The following is a 14,320-nucleotide window of genomic DNA, read 5'->3' on the forward strand; positions in this document are numbered from 1 at the left end:
ACAGGCAGAAATTGGCAATGCAAAAGAGAATAGCTACAGAGGTAAATTCTTGGTGTTCTTGTGTCAGGTTGGAGAGAGGTTCACCTCCAATAAGACATGGGACATTGTAACTTTCCTTCAGAGCAAAGGAAGACAGGGAATATGGGTACAAAAGCAGGAAAGTTAGCAAAGGTTAGGATGATTCAAATCAAGAGTTAAGTTTTACAGCAATTGATGATGGCATGGTATAGGGCAATGTTTTTCAAATTGCAGGTCCTAACCGTTAGATCATGAAATCATTTAGAAATTTATGAGCAGCTTTATTTAAAAATGGAATAGAATTGAAAATTTGAATTAATTGCACATAGCAGGGTAAATACAGTGAAAACTGTTGTGAAGCTTTATTTCAGTTATTTATACAGCTACATGTGTACTGGTCACACATGTATTGAAGGTACAATAAAAAACGTTTAAACGCCACTGGTTCAAGATGTGACCATGGGAAAAGTGGCTGATTCCTAGAACTTTCTTTCTCTTCCAGATTTTTCCATGATGCTCATAAATTGGTCTTGCTTTGTAGATTGCTAATAGGCACCATAAAGGGCACAAGACTGATCACCTCTGCCAGAGCTTCCTACACAGTGGCCACAGCATCTGGGTTATGTGCCCCCAAATCAATCTCCCAGTCTTCAAGGCCACTCTTTCTTCCTGGTTTCTGCTCCTATTATTGTCCCAAGATGACTGCCAACAGCCCCCAAGGCCTTCCTGCTTCCTCATTCATTGCTAGCAAGGAAGAGACAGCCTGTGTGCCAGCCTTCTCAGCAAAAATCCTGAAATTCCCTCTGATTGGACTGGCTGATTCATATGACCACCCTGAACCAATCATTCTGGCCAGTGGGATTGACTGACTCAGCCCTGCTCTGCTCCCAGGGAGCCAGCTTCCTAGAAACACATGGATCCTAGAAAAGGGAAAATGGAGTCATGAGGTAATCAGCTAACGTCCAATACCTATGGCCTTTAAGGTGCCCAAATGAGGTGTAACTTTCAGTAGCATTTGTGCTGGTCATTTGCCTATTGCTCTAGCCTTTCAATGCTCTGCTTTGTACAGAAGAATGCCGGGCCCTGAAAACTACATTTCCCAGGCTCCCTTTGCCAACTGGCTTCCTGTCAGATTCTGCGAATGGGAAGTACAGGTGAGAAACGGTATGCCAGGAGATGGGACCGGAGCGGGACAGGCAAAGTCATTTCCTCTCTGCATCCACTGGAGACTCTGGCAGCTGGTGGTTATGGGCTCGGAGACATTCAGCATTTCCAGCAGTGGTGGGTTACTGTCACGGGCTCTAGCAGTGTTGGTGGTCCTGGGGGGGGTGGGCAGCAGTGGGTACCTGTGGGCTCCAGTGACCTCGAGCAGCTCTGCCAGCAGCATCATTTCAAAAACTAAGCTCGCACACTGTCAGCAACAAGTGCACTTCAGGAGCCAGGAATACCCTTCCATTTGATCTTCCAAGCCTGGTAGAAGCTTGCTGCACCTATTACTCTCTAGCCTGCCCCACCCTGCCCTTTGGCTCCTACAAGCCAACAGGTTTCTAAGCTGTCCTCTGGAATAAATTCCCTCTGTTCAAAATTCCAAGCACATTTTCTATTCTCTTGTCTTCACCTGAGCTGACATACTGCCCGGGCCATTGGATAGGCTGACTGCCTTGACTCATTTCCCGGTTGTGCCCTTTGGAGTTGCGGGGCTGGGTGATGCCACAAGAGAAGCACACTATGCCCTCTAGGGGGCGCTGGGGAAGGAGCAAGGGCAGACCCCGGAGAAAGCACAGAGACTTCCCACTCCTTTTGCTTCCTCGCCTACCCCTATTAGAACTGTGAGGTGAGAACTTACTGCTGTCTCCCAGGATAACTTGAATCTGTGTTATGATTGGGAGGGGTGGGCTCATCCTGACCAGGTGACAGTGCAGCAATGAGAACAGTTCGTGAAGGGGCCCAAAACAGAGGGGCCAGGACAGGGTGTCCTTGCTGCGGAGTAGAGTTGAGGAGAGGAGGATGGGCAAGAACTATTACTTCTGCTTCCTCTTTTTCAGAGGTGCTGGTTGAAGGAGGGACTCAGCCTTTCCTTTCCTGTCTTACCTTCTGTGAAGGGCTCTGTAATCAAAGCAAGAACACGGACTCTTCCAAAAGCACTTATCTTTGCCAATATGTAAAGAACCATTACTAAATGCTTGCATCTAACCTTCTGTGGGCTCCTGGTGCTACCCATGCCACTGTAGGGTAGCCAAGTCTCTGCAGGGACGAGAGCGGTAAGATGGTGAACGATCCCCAGAGGCCTCAAAAGGGCAGCAGGGTGGGGGCGCCTGGGTGGCTCAATGGGTTGAACGTCTGACTTCAGCTCAGGTCATGATTTCGTGGTTTGTGATTTCGAGCCCCACATCAGTCTTGCTGCTGTCAACACAGAGCCTGCTTTGGGTCCTCTGTTCCTTGCCCCGCCTCTGCCCCTACCTGCTCACGCTCTCTCTCTCAAAAGTAAATAAAACATTTTTAAAAAGCGGCGGGGGGGGGGGGGGGAGGGACAGTAGTGCGAGCACACCATGTCTCTCAGAGGTCCCTTGCCATGGCCAGCAGTGTTTTGCAAGATGTGTCCTGCTTAAGTGTGATCCGTGACTGGAGACTTTCTAGTTCCAACTCACCTGTCTACCTGCCCTGTGATCTTGGGCAAGTCACTTAATCAAGCTCAGTCTCATTATTTTCATGTATTTTAAAAAGAACAGAGGGATAATTTTTTAAGTTCTTTTAAAATAAATTGTTTCGGGGGGGGTGGATGTGATGGGAGAAATGATAGGTATTATCCTCTACACCTCACTTCTTGCCCATTCTCCCTGGGTTTCTGTGAGTATCAAATAAGACAACAAGCATGAAAATGCTCTGAAAAGGACAAAGTACCATACAAAAGCAAGGAAGTATTATTATCAACATAGTTGTTAGTTTAGAAAGCTGATGGCAGGGCACAGGCTGAGAGCCAAACAGCTGGAAGGCAGGAAATCTTAGCACCAAAGAAGGAAACTTTCTTTGTTCACAATCTTCCTGGAGTGGCACTTTCTTTGGAGCAGACCTGGCACTGGACTCCTCTGAAATGCTAAAGTGGGTCCAGGAAAGTGTTAAGGCAGTAGGTAGGGCATTCAGCAGCCAAAGACACTGGAGAAACACCAGCCCTGGTTTCTCAGTTCCTTTGTGATCCAACAAAGGATGCAATGGACAGGGGGAGGCAGACTATCAGCAGGGCTCAGGTTCAAAGTCAGGTACGTGTTGGATCCTCCTACAGGCTCTTTAACCAGTCACCAAGCTATTTCGGGAGCCAGGATGTCATGGCACTCTGTAACTAACACTGAACTCAGTGGCCAACAACCTAAAATTCATTCTCTCTACATGGTGTTCAAAGCAAACATTGATCTGGAGAAGACCATGGAGATGGTCTAGTCAAACTGAGGTGCAGAGAGAAAGGCAGAGACTGACCAACATAACAAGTAGAGTCAGCCTCATTGGGCTGCAAGGTACAGAAATCTACCCAATGTAGCTGAAATATAAAGAATTTTTTCTTGTGAGGACTGGAATTGAAATGCCAGCAGGAATGAGGCAGCCCTAGGACTCACTGTTCTATTCATTCTCCCTCCCCTGACACCCTCCCCATCTCTGCACAGGGCTGCTCCTTTCTCCTCTTCCTACTAACCAGCTTCTGCTGCTTCTTGGTCTCTGCTCTGTCTTATCTTGGCTTGCACATGGCTTTACTGGCTGAGGCTCACTTGTCTCTGACCTCCCTACTCCAACTCCCTCCGCTACCTGACAGTTTCTTTCTGTTCCTTGGTCCAAGAGAGCCTCTAATTGGCCTGTCTCAGATTGTTGTGGTGGGCCATTAGTTAAAGGTCACCAGCTAATATTTGAAATGGTAACCCTTGGCTCTGGTGCTGGCCCCATTTGTTCAAGTCTAGAAGCTGAAGGGGCCAAGTGGTCTAAAGCAATGGGCTCAAAAGGGTTTGCGGTTTGGGCAGCTTTTCTTCCAAGTGAGTGTAAGTTGGGCAGGCACTGTGCCATCACTGGGACCATGTGACTAGAGCCCAAGGCTCCAGATTTCCTGCCCAGAACTTTTTCCATAGAATTTGTCATTTCTTTGATTTATGCAGCAGACATGTCTTAGGGCTTGTTCAATGTCATTTGTAAAGATCTTCCTCCTCCTTCCTCTCCTCCTCCTCCTCCCTGCCCCAAGGAACTTATGGTATAGTGGAGATAAAGACAGGAGAATAATTAGAATACATGAGTGCTTTAGAAGAAGTATAAACAAAGTATTAATACCTACCGCTTACTGAGTAGTCTGTACCAATCACTGCAGATCACTTTACATACATGTTCTCATTTAATCTTTACAACTCCCCTGTGAAGTCAGCACCACATTTTCCACATGTGGAAACCAGCTCAGAGAGTGGTTCACAGATGATAAATAGCACAGCAGGGCTCTGATACCAGAGTCTGGTTTGCACTATGCAGCCATGCTGTTAGGGCACAGAGGACCACCTTGGCCTAGGGTGGAGGCAGGGATGGGTGGTGAGAGCAGTAGACTTTCAGATAGAGCTGAGCCTTGGAGCAGGAGTGAGCTTTCACCAGGCCAATGGGGGTGGGGGAGGGTCTTTGTAAACAGAGCCCTGTGTGTGGACAGCAAGATATGAGCACCGGAGAGTCTGGAGTGGGGGTGTGGACGGGGAGCAGGGCCAAGGACACGTTGCACACCCTTGACAGTGAGTGCCTCCCTAAGTTTGCACTCTGGGCACCTCTCTTGCTGTGCCTTCATCCAAGCCCTAGCAAATGCTAGCATGTGGAGTTGAGGCCACAAGGAGCATTGAGGAGAAGGATCTAGAAGACCAATTTAACACAGCCTATGAAATGCAATTACTAGTATCTGGGCCCTGGCACCTGAAATAGACTCTCAGGGCAGAGTCCAGATGAAAAATTCGGGAGGGATGAAAATCTCTAAAATAACCACATAAACAATCTTCCCCAGACCAGATTCCCCACAGGGCTTTCTTCTGCCTGAATTTCAGGTGTTGTCTTGGATGTCAGTTCCTCTAGGAAGCCTTCTTGGTCTCCCAAGCTTACCTTCGGGTACTTGGGTTACATTTTTGTAATTGCCCTTTGCTTTGTCCCAGCACCAAACTGAATTCCCTGAGGGCAAGGGCAAGGTCTTACTCTTCCAACTCCAGGAGAGCTTTTGGCTCATAGTAGCTGCTCAGTAAAAGGTAGTCTGATGAAAGAATAGCAAAGAGCCTCCAAAGAGCCTCTGCCAAATCTTTTAGGCCACGTGGATTTTTTTCTCCTTGTCTCTGTGGTCCTACCAGCCTCAACAACTGGAATCTTACACATGTTGGAGAAACCTTAAAAATCATCTAGCTATTGGGGCTCCCGGGTGGCTCAGTCAGTTAAGCGTCCAACTTCAGCTCAGGTCATGATCTCACAGTTCATGAGTTCAAACCCCAGTCTGGGTTCTCTGCTGCCAGCACAGAGCCTGCTTCAGATCTTCTGTCTCCCTCTCTCTCTGCCCCTCCCCTGCGTGCGCTCGCTCTCTCAAAAATAAATAAAACCTTTAAAGAAAAAAAAAATCACCTAGCTATCTCCTTCCTCCTACCATTTACAGACGGGATGATTGAGGTCAAATTTTCAAGTATTTGCCAACAATCTCAATTTTGTGTCTGCAGCCACTATTTCTTCCCTGGACTCCAGACCCAATCAGCTGCTTCTGCATCCCGTATCTAGGACGCCCCACAGTGCCTGTGCCTGAACACATCCATAACTGGCCTCAGCACCTCCCCCAGTCCTGGTCCTCCTCCAAGCTTTCCCAATCTGGTGAAGAACATCACCACCCACCCTGTTGCTAGGGCCGAGATGTTGGGAGCCCCTTGCCACCTCCCGCAGCCTCCTACCACTAAACACCAAGGCCAGTGGTTTCGCCCACCCGAATCACAAAATGTCTCCAAATGCTCTCTGCCTCCTTGGTTTAAATGCCCCACAGCTCTCAGTGGGCCCCTGCAAAATCGCCCTCATTAACCCCCCCAATCTGCTCTTTCCTTGTTCCAAACCATGCTCCTCACTGCAGCAAGAATGACCCTTAAAAAATACTTCTTTATGATTTAACTCCTTTGCTGATAAACCGTCATTGGCTCTCTACTTAAAGCAAATTTAAATAATAATTATTGTTACTATAGCTAACATTTACGGAAAATTTATTATGTCCTAAGACCTGTTCTAAGGACCTTCTATATATTCACTCACTTAATCCTCACAACTATAAACAGCCCCATGGTACAGATGAGGAAACTGAGACTCAGAGAAGCTTTTTTGCATAAGCTCTTACCCTATCCTTGACTCTGCTCTGGTTGCTATTCACTTGAGATGGAGTACCTTGGGGGAGCATTCTAGCACCTCCCTTACTAGGTCAGGCCCTCCTAGGGCACATATTCCAGTTTGTAATTATGTATTATTTTGGTGTGGGATTCATTTGATTGACGTCTGCCCTCCTAACAGACTTTAAATTCTCTGTTTTTCTCATTTTTGAGTCCTCAGTATTTAACATGTAACAAATGCTCGCTTGATATTTGTTGAATGGGTCAATGAAAAGGGTTTTCAGTAGGAGAGTAGATGTGGACAGATTTGTTTTAGAAGGCTTTCTCTTGTGTGAAAGTTTGGAGGTGTTGAGGCCTCCACACCAAGTCACTGCCAGCAGTGGATTCAGGAGCGAGAGGAGGGCAGTGTGGACGAGGGGAGCGGCCATGGGGGACGGATAGCAGCAAATGAACCTGGGGAGTATTTAAAAGGTAGACTGCGCAGGCCCTGATAATGAACTGGATGGAGGTGAGGACGAGGGAGGAGTCAAGGGTGACTCCCAGGCTTCTGACTTAAGCAACTGGTACCCTGAGCTCAGGTGGGGACTATCTGGGAGGAAAGAGGCAGGTTGGGTCAGCAGAGCAGGTGACCCCTAGACCAAGTCTATGGAACCATAGAAAAGTTCTCAAAATCTTCTTGCCCAAACTCGAACTTGGCCCTAGTATATTTGTCCAGCCTCATCTCTAACCTACCCCAGAGTCAGACTCAGACCACTGCTCCTCCCCTAAGTTCCACTCATCCTCCACCCAGACTTGTAAGTGTTGCCCCACTCCTTCACCCCTCTCTCAAACTCCACAGGACTCAGCTTCAAGGGCCTGCACCTCTCCTCTCTCCCCCGTGGTTAACAGGGCCTTGAGTGTTCCCAGGATTCACTGTGTCAGAAATGTTTCTCTGCCTGTCTCCCCTAATGACTGTTTTTCTCAACTGAATCCTCAGCACCTGGGACAAAGCCTGGCTCAAGGTTAACTTCAAAAAACTTTGTTTCATTGAATTCTTCCAAGGCCTTGGCTTTCTCGTATCAAGAGTGGGACCAAGAGTCAGGCTTTGAATCCTGATGCTGCTACTTCGAATTTGGACAAGTCACTTCTCCTCAAATCCTGTTTCTTCATGTGTGAAATGGAGGTGATAATAAAGTGGACGTAGAAGAGCAGCTTTGAGCGTTAATGAAATGCTGTATGTTAAGTGTTTGGTACAATGCCTAGAACATTGTTAGCTTCCTCAAAAATTTAGCTGTTATTTATTTTAAGAAAAAAAGATCCCATGGGGCGCCTGAGTGGCTCAGTCGGTGAAGCGTGCGACTCTTGATCTCTGGGTTGTAATTTCAAGCCCCACCCTGGGTGCAGAGATTACTTAAAAATAAAATCTTAAAAAAAAAAAAAAAAAATCCCACCTTAACGTCTGAGAGCTGCACGAACTGGAACCTTGGATTACAGGATTACAGTTCCCAGGATGGCCACACGAGGGAAGTGGTGAGCAACATCGGGGCTGACTCTGGCTCTGCTGTGCTATAAGCACCTGCTGTGGACCCAGATGGCCCGGCTGGGATTTCCGGGTCTTCCCGGCCCCTGAACAGGTGGGCGCTGGCCAGGGCGCTGTGGGAGGAGCCTCCGCAATGTGCTTGGCCCGCTCACAGCCGCCGCCGTCCCTTCTGCTCACCCGTTTCTCAGGGGACAGTAGTAGAGGGCAGCTGGGATTTAGGGTCTCCAGTCTGTCATTTGTCTCTCAAACTTGAGTATGATAATTTCTTCTCTATAGAAGTTTTTATAGTGTCTATCGTCTTCTCCATAGAAGTTTTAAATTTTATCAGTATTTTTCCTTTGGCCTCTAGCTTTCACCATGCTTAGGAAAGTCTTTTCCGTCTCTAGGATTATTTTTTTTAACGTTTTTATTTATTTTTGAGACAGAGAGAGACAGAGAGAGACAGAGCATGAATGGGGGAGGGGCAGAGAGAGAGGGAGACACAGAATCGGAAGCAGGCTCCAGGCTCTGAGCCATCAGCCCAGAGCCCGATGCGGGGCTCGAACTCACGGACCGTGAGATCGTGACCTGAGCTGAAGTCGGATGCTTAACCGACTGAGCCACCCAGGCGCCCCCGTCTCTAGGATTATTAAAACATCCATTCATGCTTTCTTCTGGTACATTTGGTGTTGTTATATAAATATGCTCTTCACCTGGAATTTACTTCGGTGTACGGTAAGGACACAGCTTTCTCTCATTTCCTCAAATGACTTGCCAGTTATTTCACCCATTTGTTGAAAGTCCTATTTCCTCCATTTACCTGAAGTGCCATCTTTATAACACCCGAATTCCTTTGTGGAGTTGAATCCATTCCTCTACCCCATTTTGCTTCACTGATTCGTGTAGTCCTGCTTCAATACCATACTGCTTTAAGTACATTGACTTTATGTCTTAATATCAGGTAAGGCAAAATCTCTTTCCATTCCTTTTTCTCTAGATTTTTTTTTATTCCTGCATATTTATTCTTCCATATGCACTTAAGAATCAACCCTCCACCCAATCCTTTGTCCCTGGAGTCCCTAGAATTATCTGCAAAGCATACATTGGCACATTTGTCTAAGTTGTCATCAAATGCGCAAAGGGACCATGATTCCAAAGGGAGCCCCTGGTTTCCATGTCTCTGTGATAGGGAGCATGGGAAGAGCACAGGGGAACCTCAATTTCTCCCTCCTCTCCCACATCCTCACAGGCTCTGCTCTCCCCACCGTTCACCTCTACCATTGTTCCAGCCGTTTCCCTGGTCTCTGTCTTGTCCCTCCAATCTAATAATGCCCCTGCTGCTCCAGAGCATTCATGCTACAACACGGGCCCTAGTTCTAGGCGTGATGTAGATTAGATGATAACAAAAGCTTAATTAATGTGTGAATGGAATTGAGTCCTGGCTTCCCCTCTGGCCAGTTGTGGGATCCAGCTTCAGGTCTTCCACATTATCCGGTCACAGAAAGTTTTTTTCCTCACAGCAGGCACTTGCGCAAGGCTTTTCTCCTCTCTAGGCTTCAGTTTTTCCACCTATACATTGCATTTGAGTTTGTAAGTCATTTCCTCATCTCCCACCATCTGACTTTCCTGGATCTGGTCCAGCAGGGAGTAGCGGTACCATGGTGCCAGTGATGTCCTGCGAGGTTCCCCAAAGAGGAGGAAGGATGAAAAAGTGCAGATATAAATGGTGGTGGAGAGGGGGACCAGTCATGAAGCCAGAGTGTCCGAGAGACGTGGAGAGGCTTGAGGCGTCCTCTAGACCCCAAACCCTTCGAGGCTGGTCTTGTTACCCTGGGTGGCCTGCAACTGGGCAAATCCAGACTCTCCCCATTCCCCTAGGTTCCGCCCACCACCAAAGGCCCTGCCCCCATTAACCCCGCCCCTCCAGTGGCCCCACCCGCTGGCCGAGGCCCCGCCCCCGTCAGGCCCCGCCTCCCTCTTCGCCTCCCGCCGGCCGGGGCTTGGGCTTTGCACCCGGCGGCGGCTGAGAACCGTGGCGGCTGCGGAGCCAGCAGCGCAGGCGGGCGGAGCGGAGCTGCCCGGCCCGGTGTCGGGCGATGCCCCCGTGAGCCTCTTTCGCCGCCCCTCCCCGCCCCGCGCCCCTACCCCCTCGGAGTCCGCCGCCCGCCTGGGACGGGGCCGCGCCCACCGCCGGGTCCGCGGGGCGGGGTCCCGGGGCAGCACCTGCCCCGCCTTGTGGAGCCGCCAAGCCCGGCGGAGACCCCTCCCTGTCTAGACCCTGGACCCACCTCCGGGTAAGTCAGTAGGCCTTGCTCGCTTGGGAGTGGACGTGGGGAGGGGGCTTCGGAGGTCTGGGGGACTACCAGCGGGGGAGGGGGGCTCGGGCCGTGAGGAGCCACGTAAGGATGTGAGTGTGCAGGGTCGGGGGGGGGGCGGGGCCTCAGGGGATCAGCAGAGTGTGTTTGATGGCTCTGGGGTGGGGGCTAAGGTATGAGAGGGGAAGGTGGGGTGTTTGAGGAAACCTGGAAAATGGGGTAGAGGACCCCAGAGTCTTGAGTTCTTTGCTGATTCTCAGAGCACCTGGGGCCATGGTCTTCAACAGCATTGCCTCGCATGGCATTTTTGGAAAGTGCTTAAAATCTCTCCTGGAAAGGGAGCTGGAAGGCAGCCTGCTTTCTCCCTCCTGCCTGTGCCCTGGTTGACAAGCAGCCACTCTTTCCTCCCAATGAAACACCATTGTGGTGCCCAGAGAACCCCCTCAGCCCATGAAAGGAAAGGGATGGTGCTCACTCCGGCCCTAGGAGGGGAAGAGGGGGCTTTTGGGAAACTGGGAAAGGCAGTTGGTCAATCCATGGTGGGGAGTTCAGGGAGGCTTGGCAGGACTCTTGGTGGGCAACCTGGACACCCGTTCATTCAGGGGGAGGGTAGCTTCACTGGCTAGCCTCCAGGCTGCCTGGACCCATGCCTACATCCCCTTGTCTGGATAACCCAGCCCAGAGGAGTGGGTTTCTTCCCAGTATTCTGGGCCTGGAAATCCAGGGAGCACCCATAGCTCCTGTGGTCTTGATGGAGTAGGCAATGCCATACTCAAGGCCAGGGAACAAGGGGTGCTGGCTGGCACTGCCGCTTTGGGGCTGGGGAGCCTAGGTGAATGTCAGAGTCTACCTCTAGCCCCATGGATGTTGTCTGGGTGTGGAGAGGAAGCCTGATGCCCCTTTGGTCCGGTCCTCTGCCTATGATGCCTTCTTAAGTCTAGGGTCCTTGGGTTTGAGGCCTGAAGTGGTGGGGAGAGGGCCTTTCTGGGCTAGGCCTGGTCACCAGAGGGTTAACTAGCCACCACCACCACCACCCCCCCCCCACCCCCCAAGAATTGCTGCCAGCCACCAATTAGTCTGTAATCAGGCAGCTGCCAACTGTCCCTGGGGGCATGTGGGCAGCCTAATGGGGCATTCTCTGGTTGGGGGTTGGGGGAGGTGACTGGGGAAGGGGTCTGTGAAATCTGTGCTTAAACCAAGCACTGTGCCCTTCTGAACCTGTTTAGGGCCCATAGACCCTCCTTCCTGACCTCAGTGCTGGGCTGCCTGGCATAGGGACCTCCAGCCCTGGGGTTCCACACGTACTCGACCTTCTGCAAGGTATGAAGTCCAGAGTCAGGCAAACTTGACTTCAGACCCACCTCTGCCACTTTCTGGCTGCTATTGAGGAAATCCCTTCCCCTCTCGGAGCCTCCTTCAGTAAAACAGTCCCACCTTCCAGTTCTGCTGGGAGGAGTGAATGAAATGGTGGATTTGAACTGCTTCACATAGTACCTGGCACTCAGGGAAGCTTGGGAGAGAACTACTGAACTCACTAGCAACCCCTGTGCCAAGGACTTGACGGGACAGGCAGGCAGAAAGAAGCCAGGTATTGGGGACCCAGCCCGGGACCAGGTTCCCTTCCCTCAGGGCATGTGGTTGTGGGCCAGGTGCTGTCTCTGTCTTAACTCTCATCTCTCCCTCCTTGCTCACAGACGTTTCTGGTCTCGGGCATTAATTGGATTTTCCTCTGCAGAGCCTGGGCCAAGCAGCTACTTTCTGGGCTCCCCCTATCCCTAACCAGGTGCTACGCTCTGTGGGGTCTTTCAGGGGTCTGGGTGATGTCTGCAGCTGCAACAGCAGCTGGCCCTTTAAGGAGGGAAGAAAACAATTATCTGGCCTGGGCATTGCATCAGCTGGAGGCTGGAGGGTCCCTGGGGAAGGGGGGGCAGGCTGGTGGTTGATTTCATTAGTGCCATGTGAGAACTCTCACCCGAGTCTGCCCCGCTCCCCAGCTGCAGCCTCCTGCCCCCAGCAGCTGCCGCCCCAGCCCCATTGCTTCCCCCTACCCCACCCCAAAAGCACCACCTTGGAGGACTCTGTGCACCCCCAGAGCATGTCATGGGCCCTGGGCAGAGAGGAGTGAGGAAGTTTCTCTCTCACTGGCTTTTTGCTGACTTGGGATGCAGGGTATACCTCCTGTACCAGCATTTTGCTGACAGTGGGGGTGTCTCCCCCATTAGTGTTTGGCTGACCTGGGGGGTATTTCTACTACACTGGCATTTTGTTGACCCAGGGGAGGGGTGACTTCTACACCGGCCTCTCACTGATGGGGGTGCTGCCTTCTGCGCTAGGGTTTTGCTGATCTCACAGGGTAGCTGAGCTGCCTGGGTGTGTGTGTGAACTGAAGGCATGGGTGAGAAACAACTCTCCCTGGTTGGAAGGGAGCTGGCTCCAAACAGTGAGTCATAGGGACAGAGGGGATGCCACGTATTTGGGCACCAGACAGGCCTGGGTTCAAATCCTGCATTCTCCACTTATAGGTTCTGTTGCCACTTCAGGCAGGTGGTCTCAGACTCCTCTGGAAAATAGGAATAATTTACATTCATAGTGCCCACCCCCATCTGGAAGGTGCTTGGGGATTAGATACAGTAACTGGATGTACAACACCCAGCCCAGGCCTGGCAGGTGGGGCGTGGGGAGGATACTCTATGATGATTCTCTTCCCCTTGCAAGTTTGAGCTTCTCCCACCTTGAGCTCGAGATGCCTGGACAAGAAAAAGAGGACTAGGGGGGAGTGGAGAGAAGGGGAGAAGGAGTGCAGGACCCTCCTGCCTCTGTTGCAGGGGGATGCCTTCAGACACCTGATGTACCAAGCGTTGTGAGCCAAGCAGCCCTGCCTCCATGGAGCCTGCTTTCTAGCCCAGGATGGTCCAGGGCAGGTGATTGCCCCTGTATCGTGTGTCAAAAGGAGAGATTCAGGGAGCCTAGAGTGACCAGGAGTTGAGGCAAAGAAGCAGCGATGAGGAGAGGGACCAGTGTGGGCTAAGGCCTGGGTGATGGCAGGTGGGGCCTGGTATGGGGGAGGGGAGGACAGAAGTGGAGGAGAGAGGGTAGAGAGTGCACAGGTAGCAGAGGGCGGACCTCCCTGGTCCAGCAGGATACTAAAGGCTTGGGAGTTATCCTGAGGCCAGTGGCAGCCCCTGAAGGGCTTTAAGGCAAGGAGGCAGGGTTTCATGTCCAGAGAGCGTGGGCTAGGGTCTGCGGCTCTCGGGCAGAGCCTTCTCAGGAGTGACCTTTTGCCCTCTCACACCCCCTTCCCTGTGTAGCAGCCCTGGTGCCCAGGGAGCTCGTTGTTTATGTGGCTCTCCCCAGGAGGGGGCCAGTCCCAGTCCCTTCAGCTCCCTCCCCCTGGGCCTTGTTGACAACGTTCACCCCTTGGGGCCAGGTTCTCCCTACCTCCCCAGGAAGCCAGAGGGTAAGAGGCAGGGCTTCGGCACCAAGCTGGTCTACGTTCACATCCTAGCTCTGCATTGCACGAGGCAGGTGACTTCTGGCAAGGCACACCCCATCTCTCAACCTCCGTGTCCTCAACCATAAGACAGAATTGATGTTATTTCTATAGGAAGGATAAAACGAAATTCCAGATGGAAATTATGGAACCCATTCCAATGTCATTTGGCACGTTACTTTGTAGCATGGCACTGACGTCTACTCCAGGCCAGGCCCAGGGCTGGGTGGGGGCGGGGACAGGGCTGGCTTCACGAGTCTGGTTGCACGGAGCCCTGGGTTAGAAGGACCCCACCCTCAGTTTTACTGTCACCGTCTTGAAATTCCTAATTTTGAACAAGGGGTCCCACATTTTCCTTTAGCACTGGGCCCTCCATTGTACGTAGCCCTACAAATTGGGTAAGGGTAGGGAGAGGCCGGGAGAGACACAGACTGACAAATAGTTCCCAAGTGGAGGAGGTGTAAGGTGGAGGGCATGACTAACTGTCCCAAGGTGGGCGGGATGTTAATAATAGTAACATTTATTTAGTGCTTACTGTGTGTTAGGTTCTCTGCTAAGTACTCATCCTCAAACAGCCCCATGAGGTAGGTAGTATTATTGCCATTATACAGATGAGGAAAGTGAGGTTACATTTGGCCAAAGTCACACAGCTATC

At 51.1% G+C, this 14,320-nt stretch overlaps 1 protein-coding gene across 5 annotated transcripts in view; it reads left to right on the plus strand.

Moving 5' to 3' along the window:
- The first annotated feature begins 839 nt into the window (after positions 1–839).
- RIMS3 (regulating synaptic membrane exocytosis 3) overlaps positions 840–14,320 on the plus strand; it is a 47,972-nt gene continuing 34,491 nt past the window's right edge. The window contains exons 1-3 of one of the 5 annotated variants that reach the window (XM_019429133.2): positions 840–965; positions 1,088–1,172; positions 2,064–2,179. The gene's annotated coding sequence lies outside the window, so the exon portion shown is untranslated. Of the gene's footprint in view, positions 966–1,071; positions 1,173–1,200; positions 1,300–2,063; positions 2,180–9,831; positions 10,155–14,320 lie in introns of those variants that run through there. The other 4 variants (XM_053896842.1, XM_019429134.2, XM_053896857.1 and 1 more) reach the window with 4 other exon arrangements.

Source organism: Panthera pardus, unplaced genomic scaffold (assembly GCF_024362965.1).
Source record: "Panthera pardus isolate Hobbes unplaced genomic scaffold, ASM2436296v1 HiC_scaffold_11, whole genome shotgun sequence".
NCBI classification, from domain to species: Eukaryota; Metazoa; Chordata; class Mammalia; order Carnivora; family Felidae; genus Panthera; species Panthera pardus.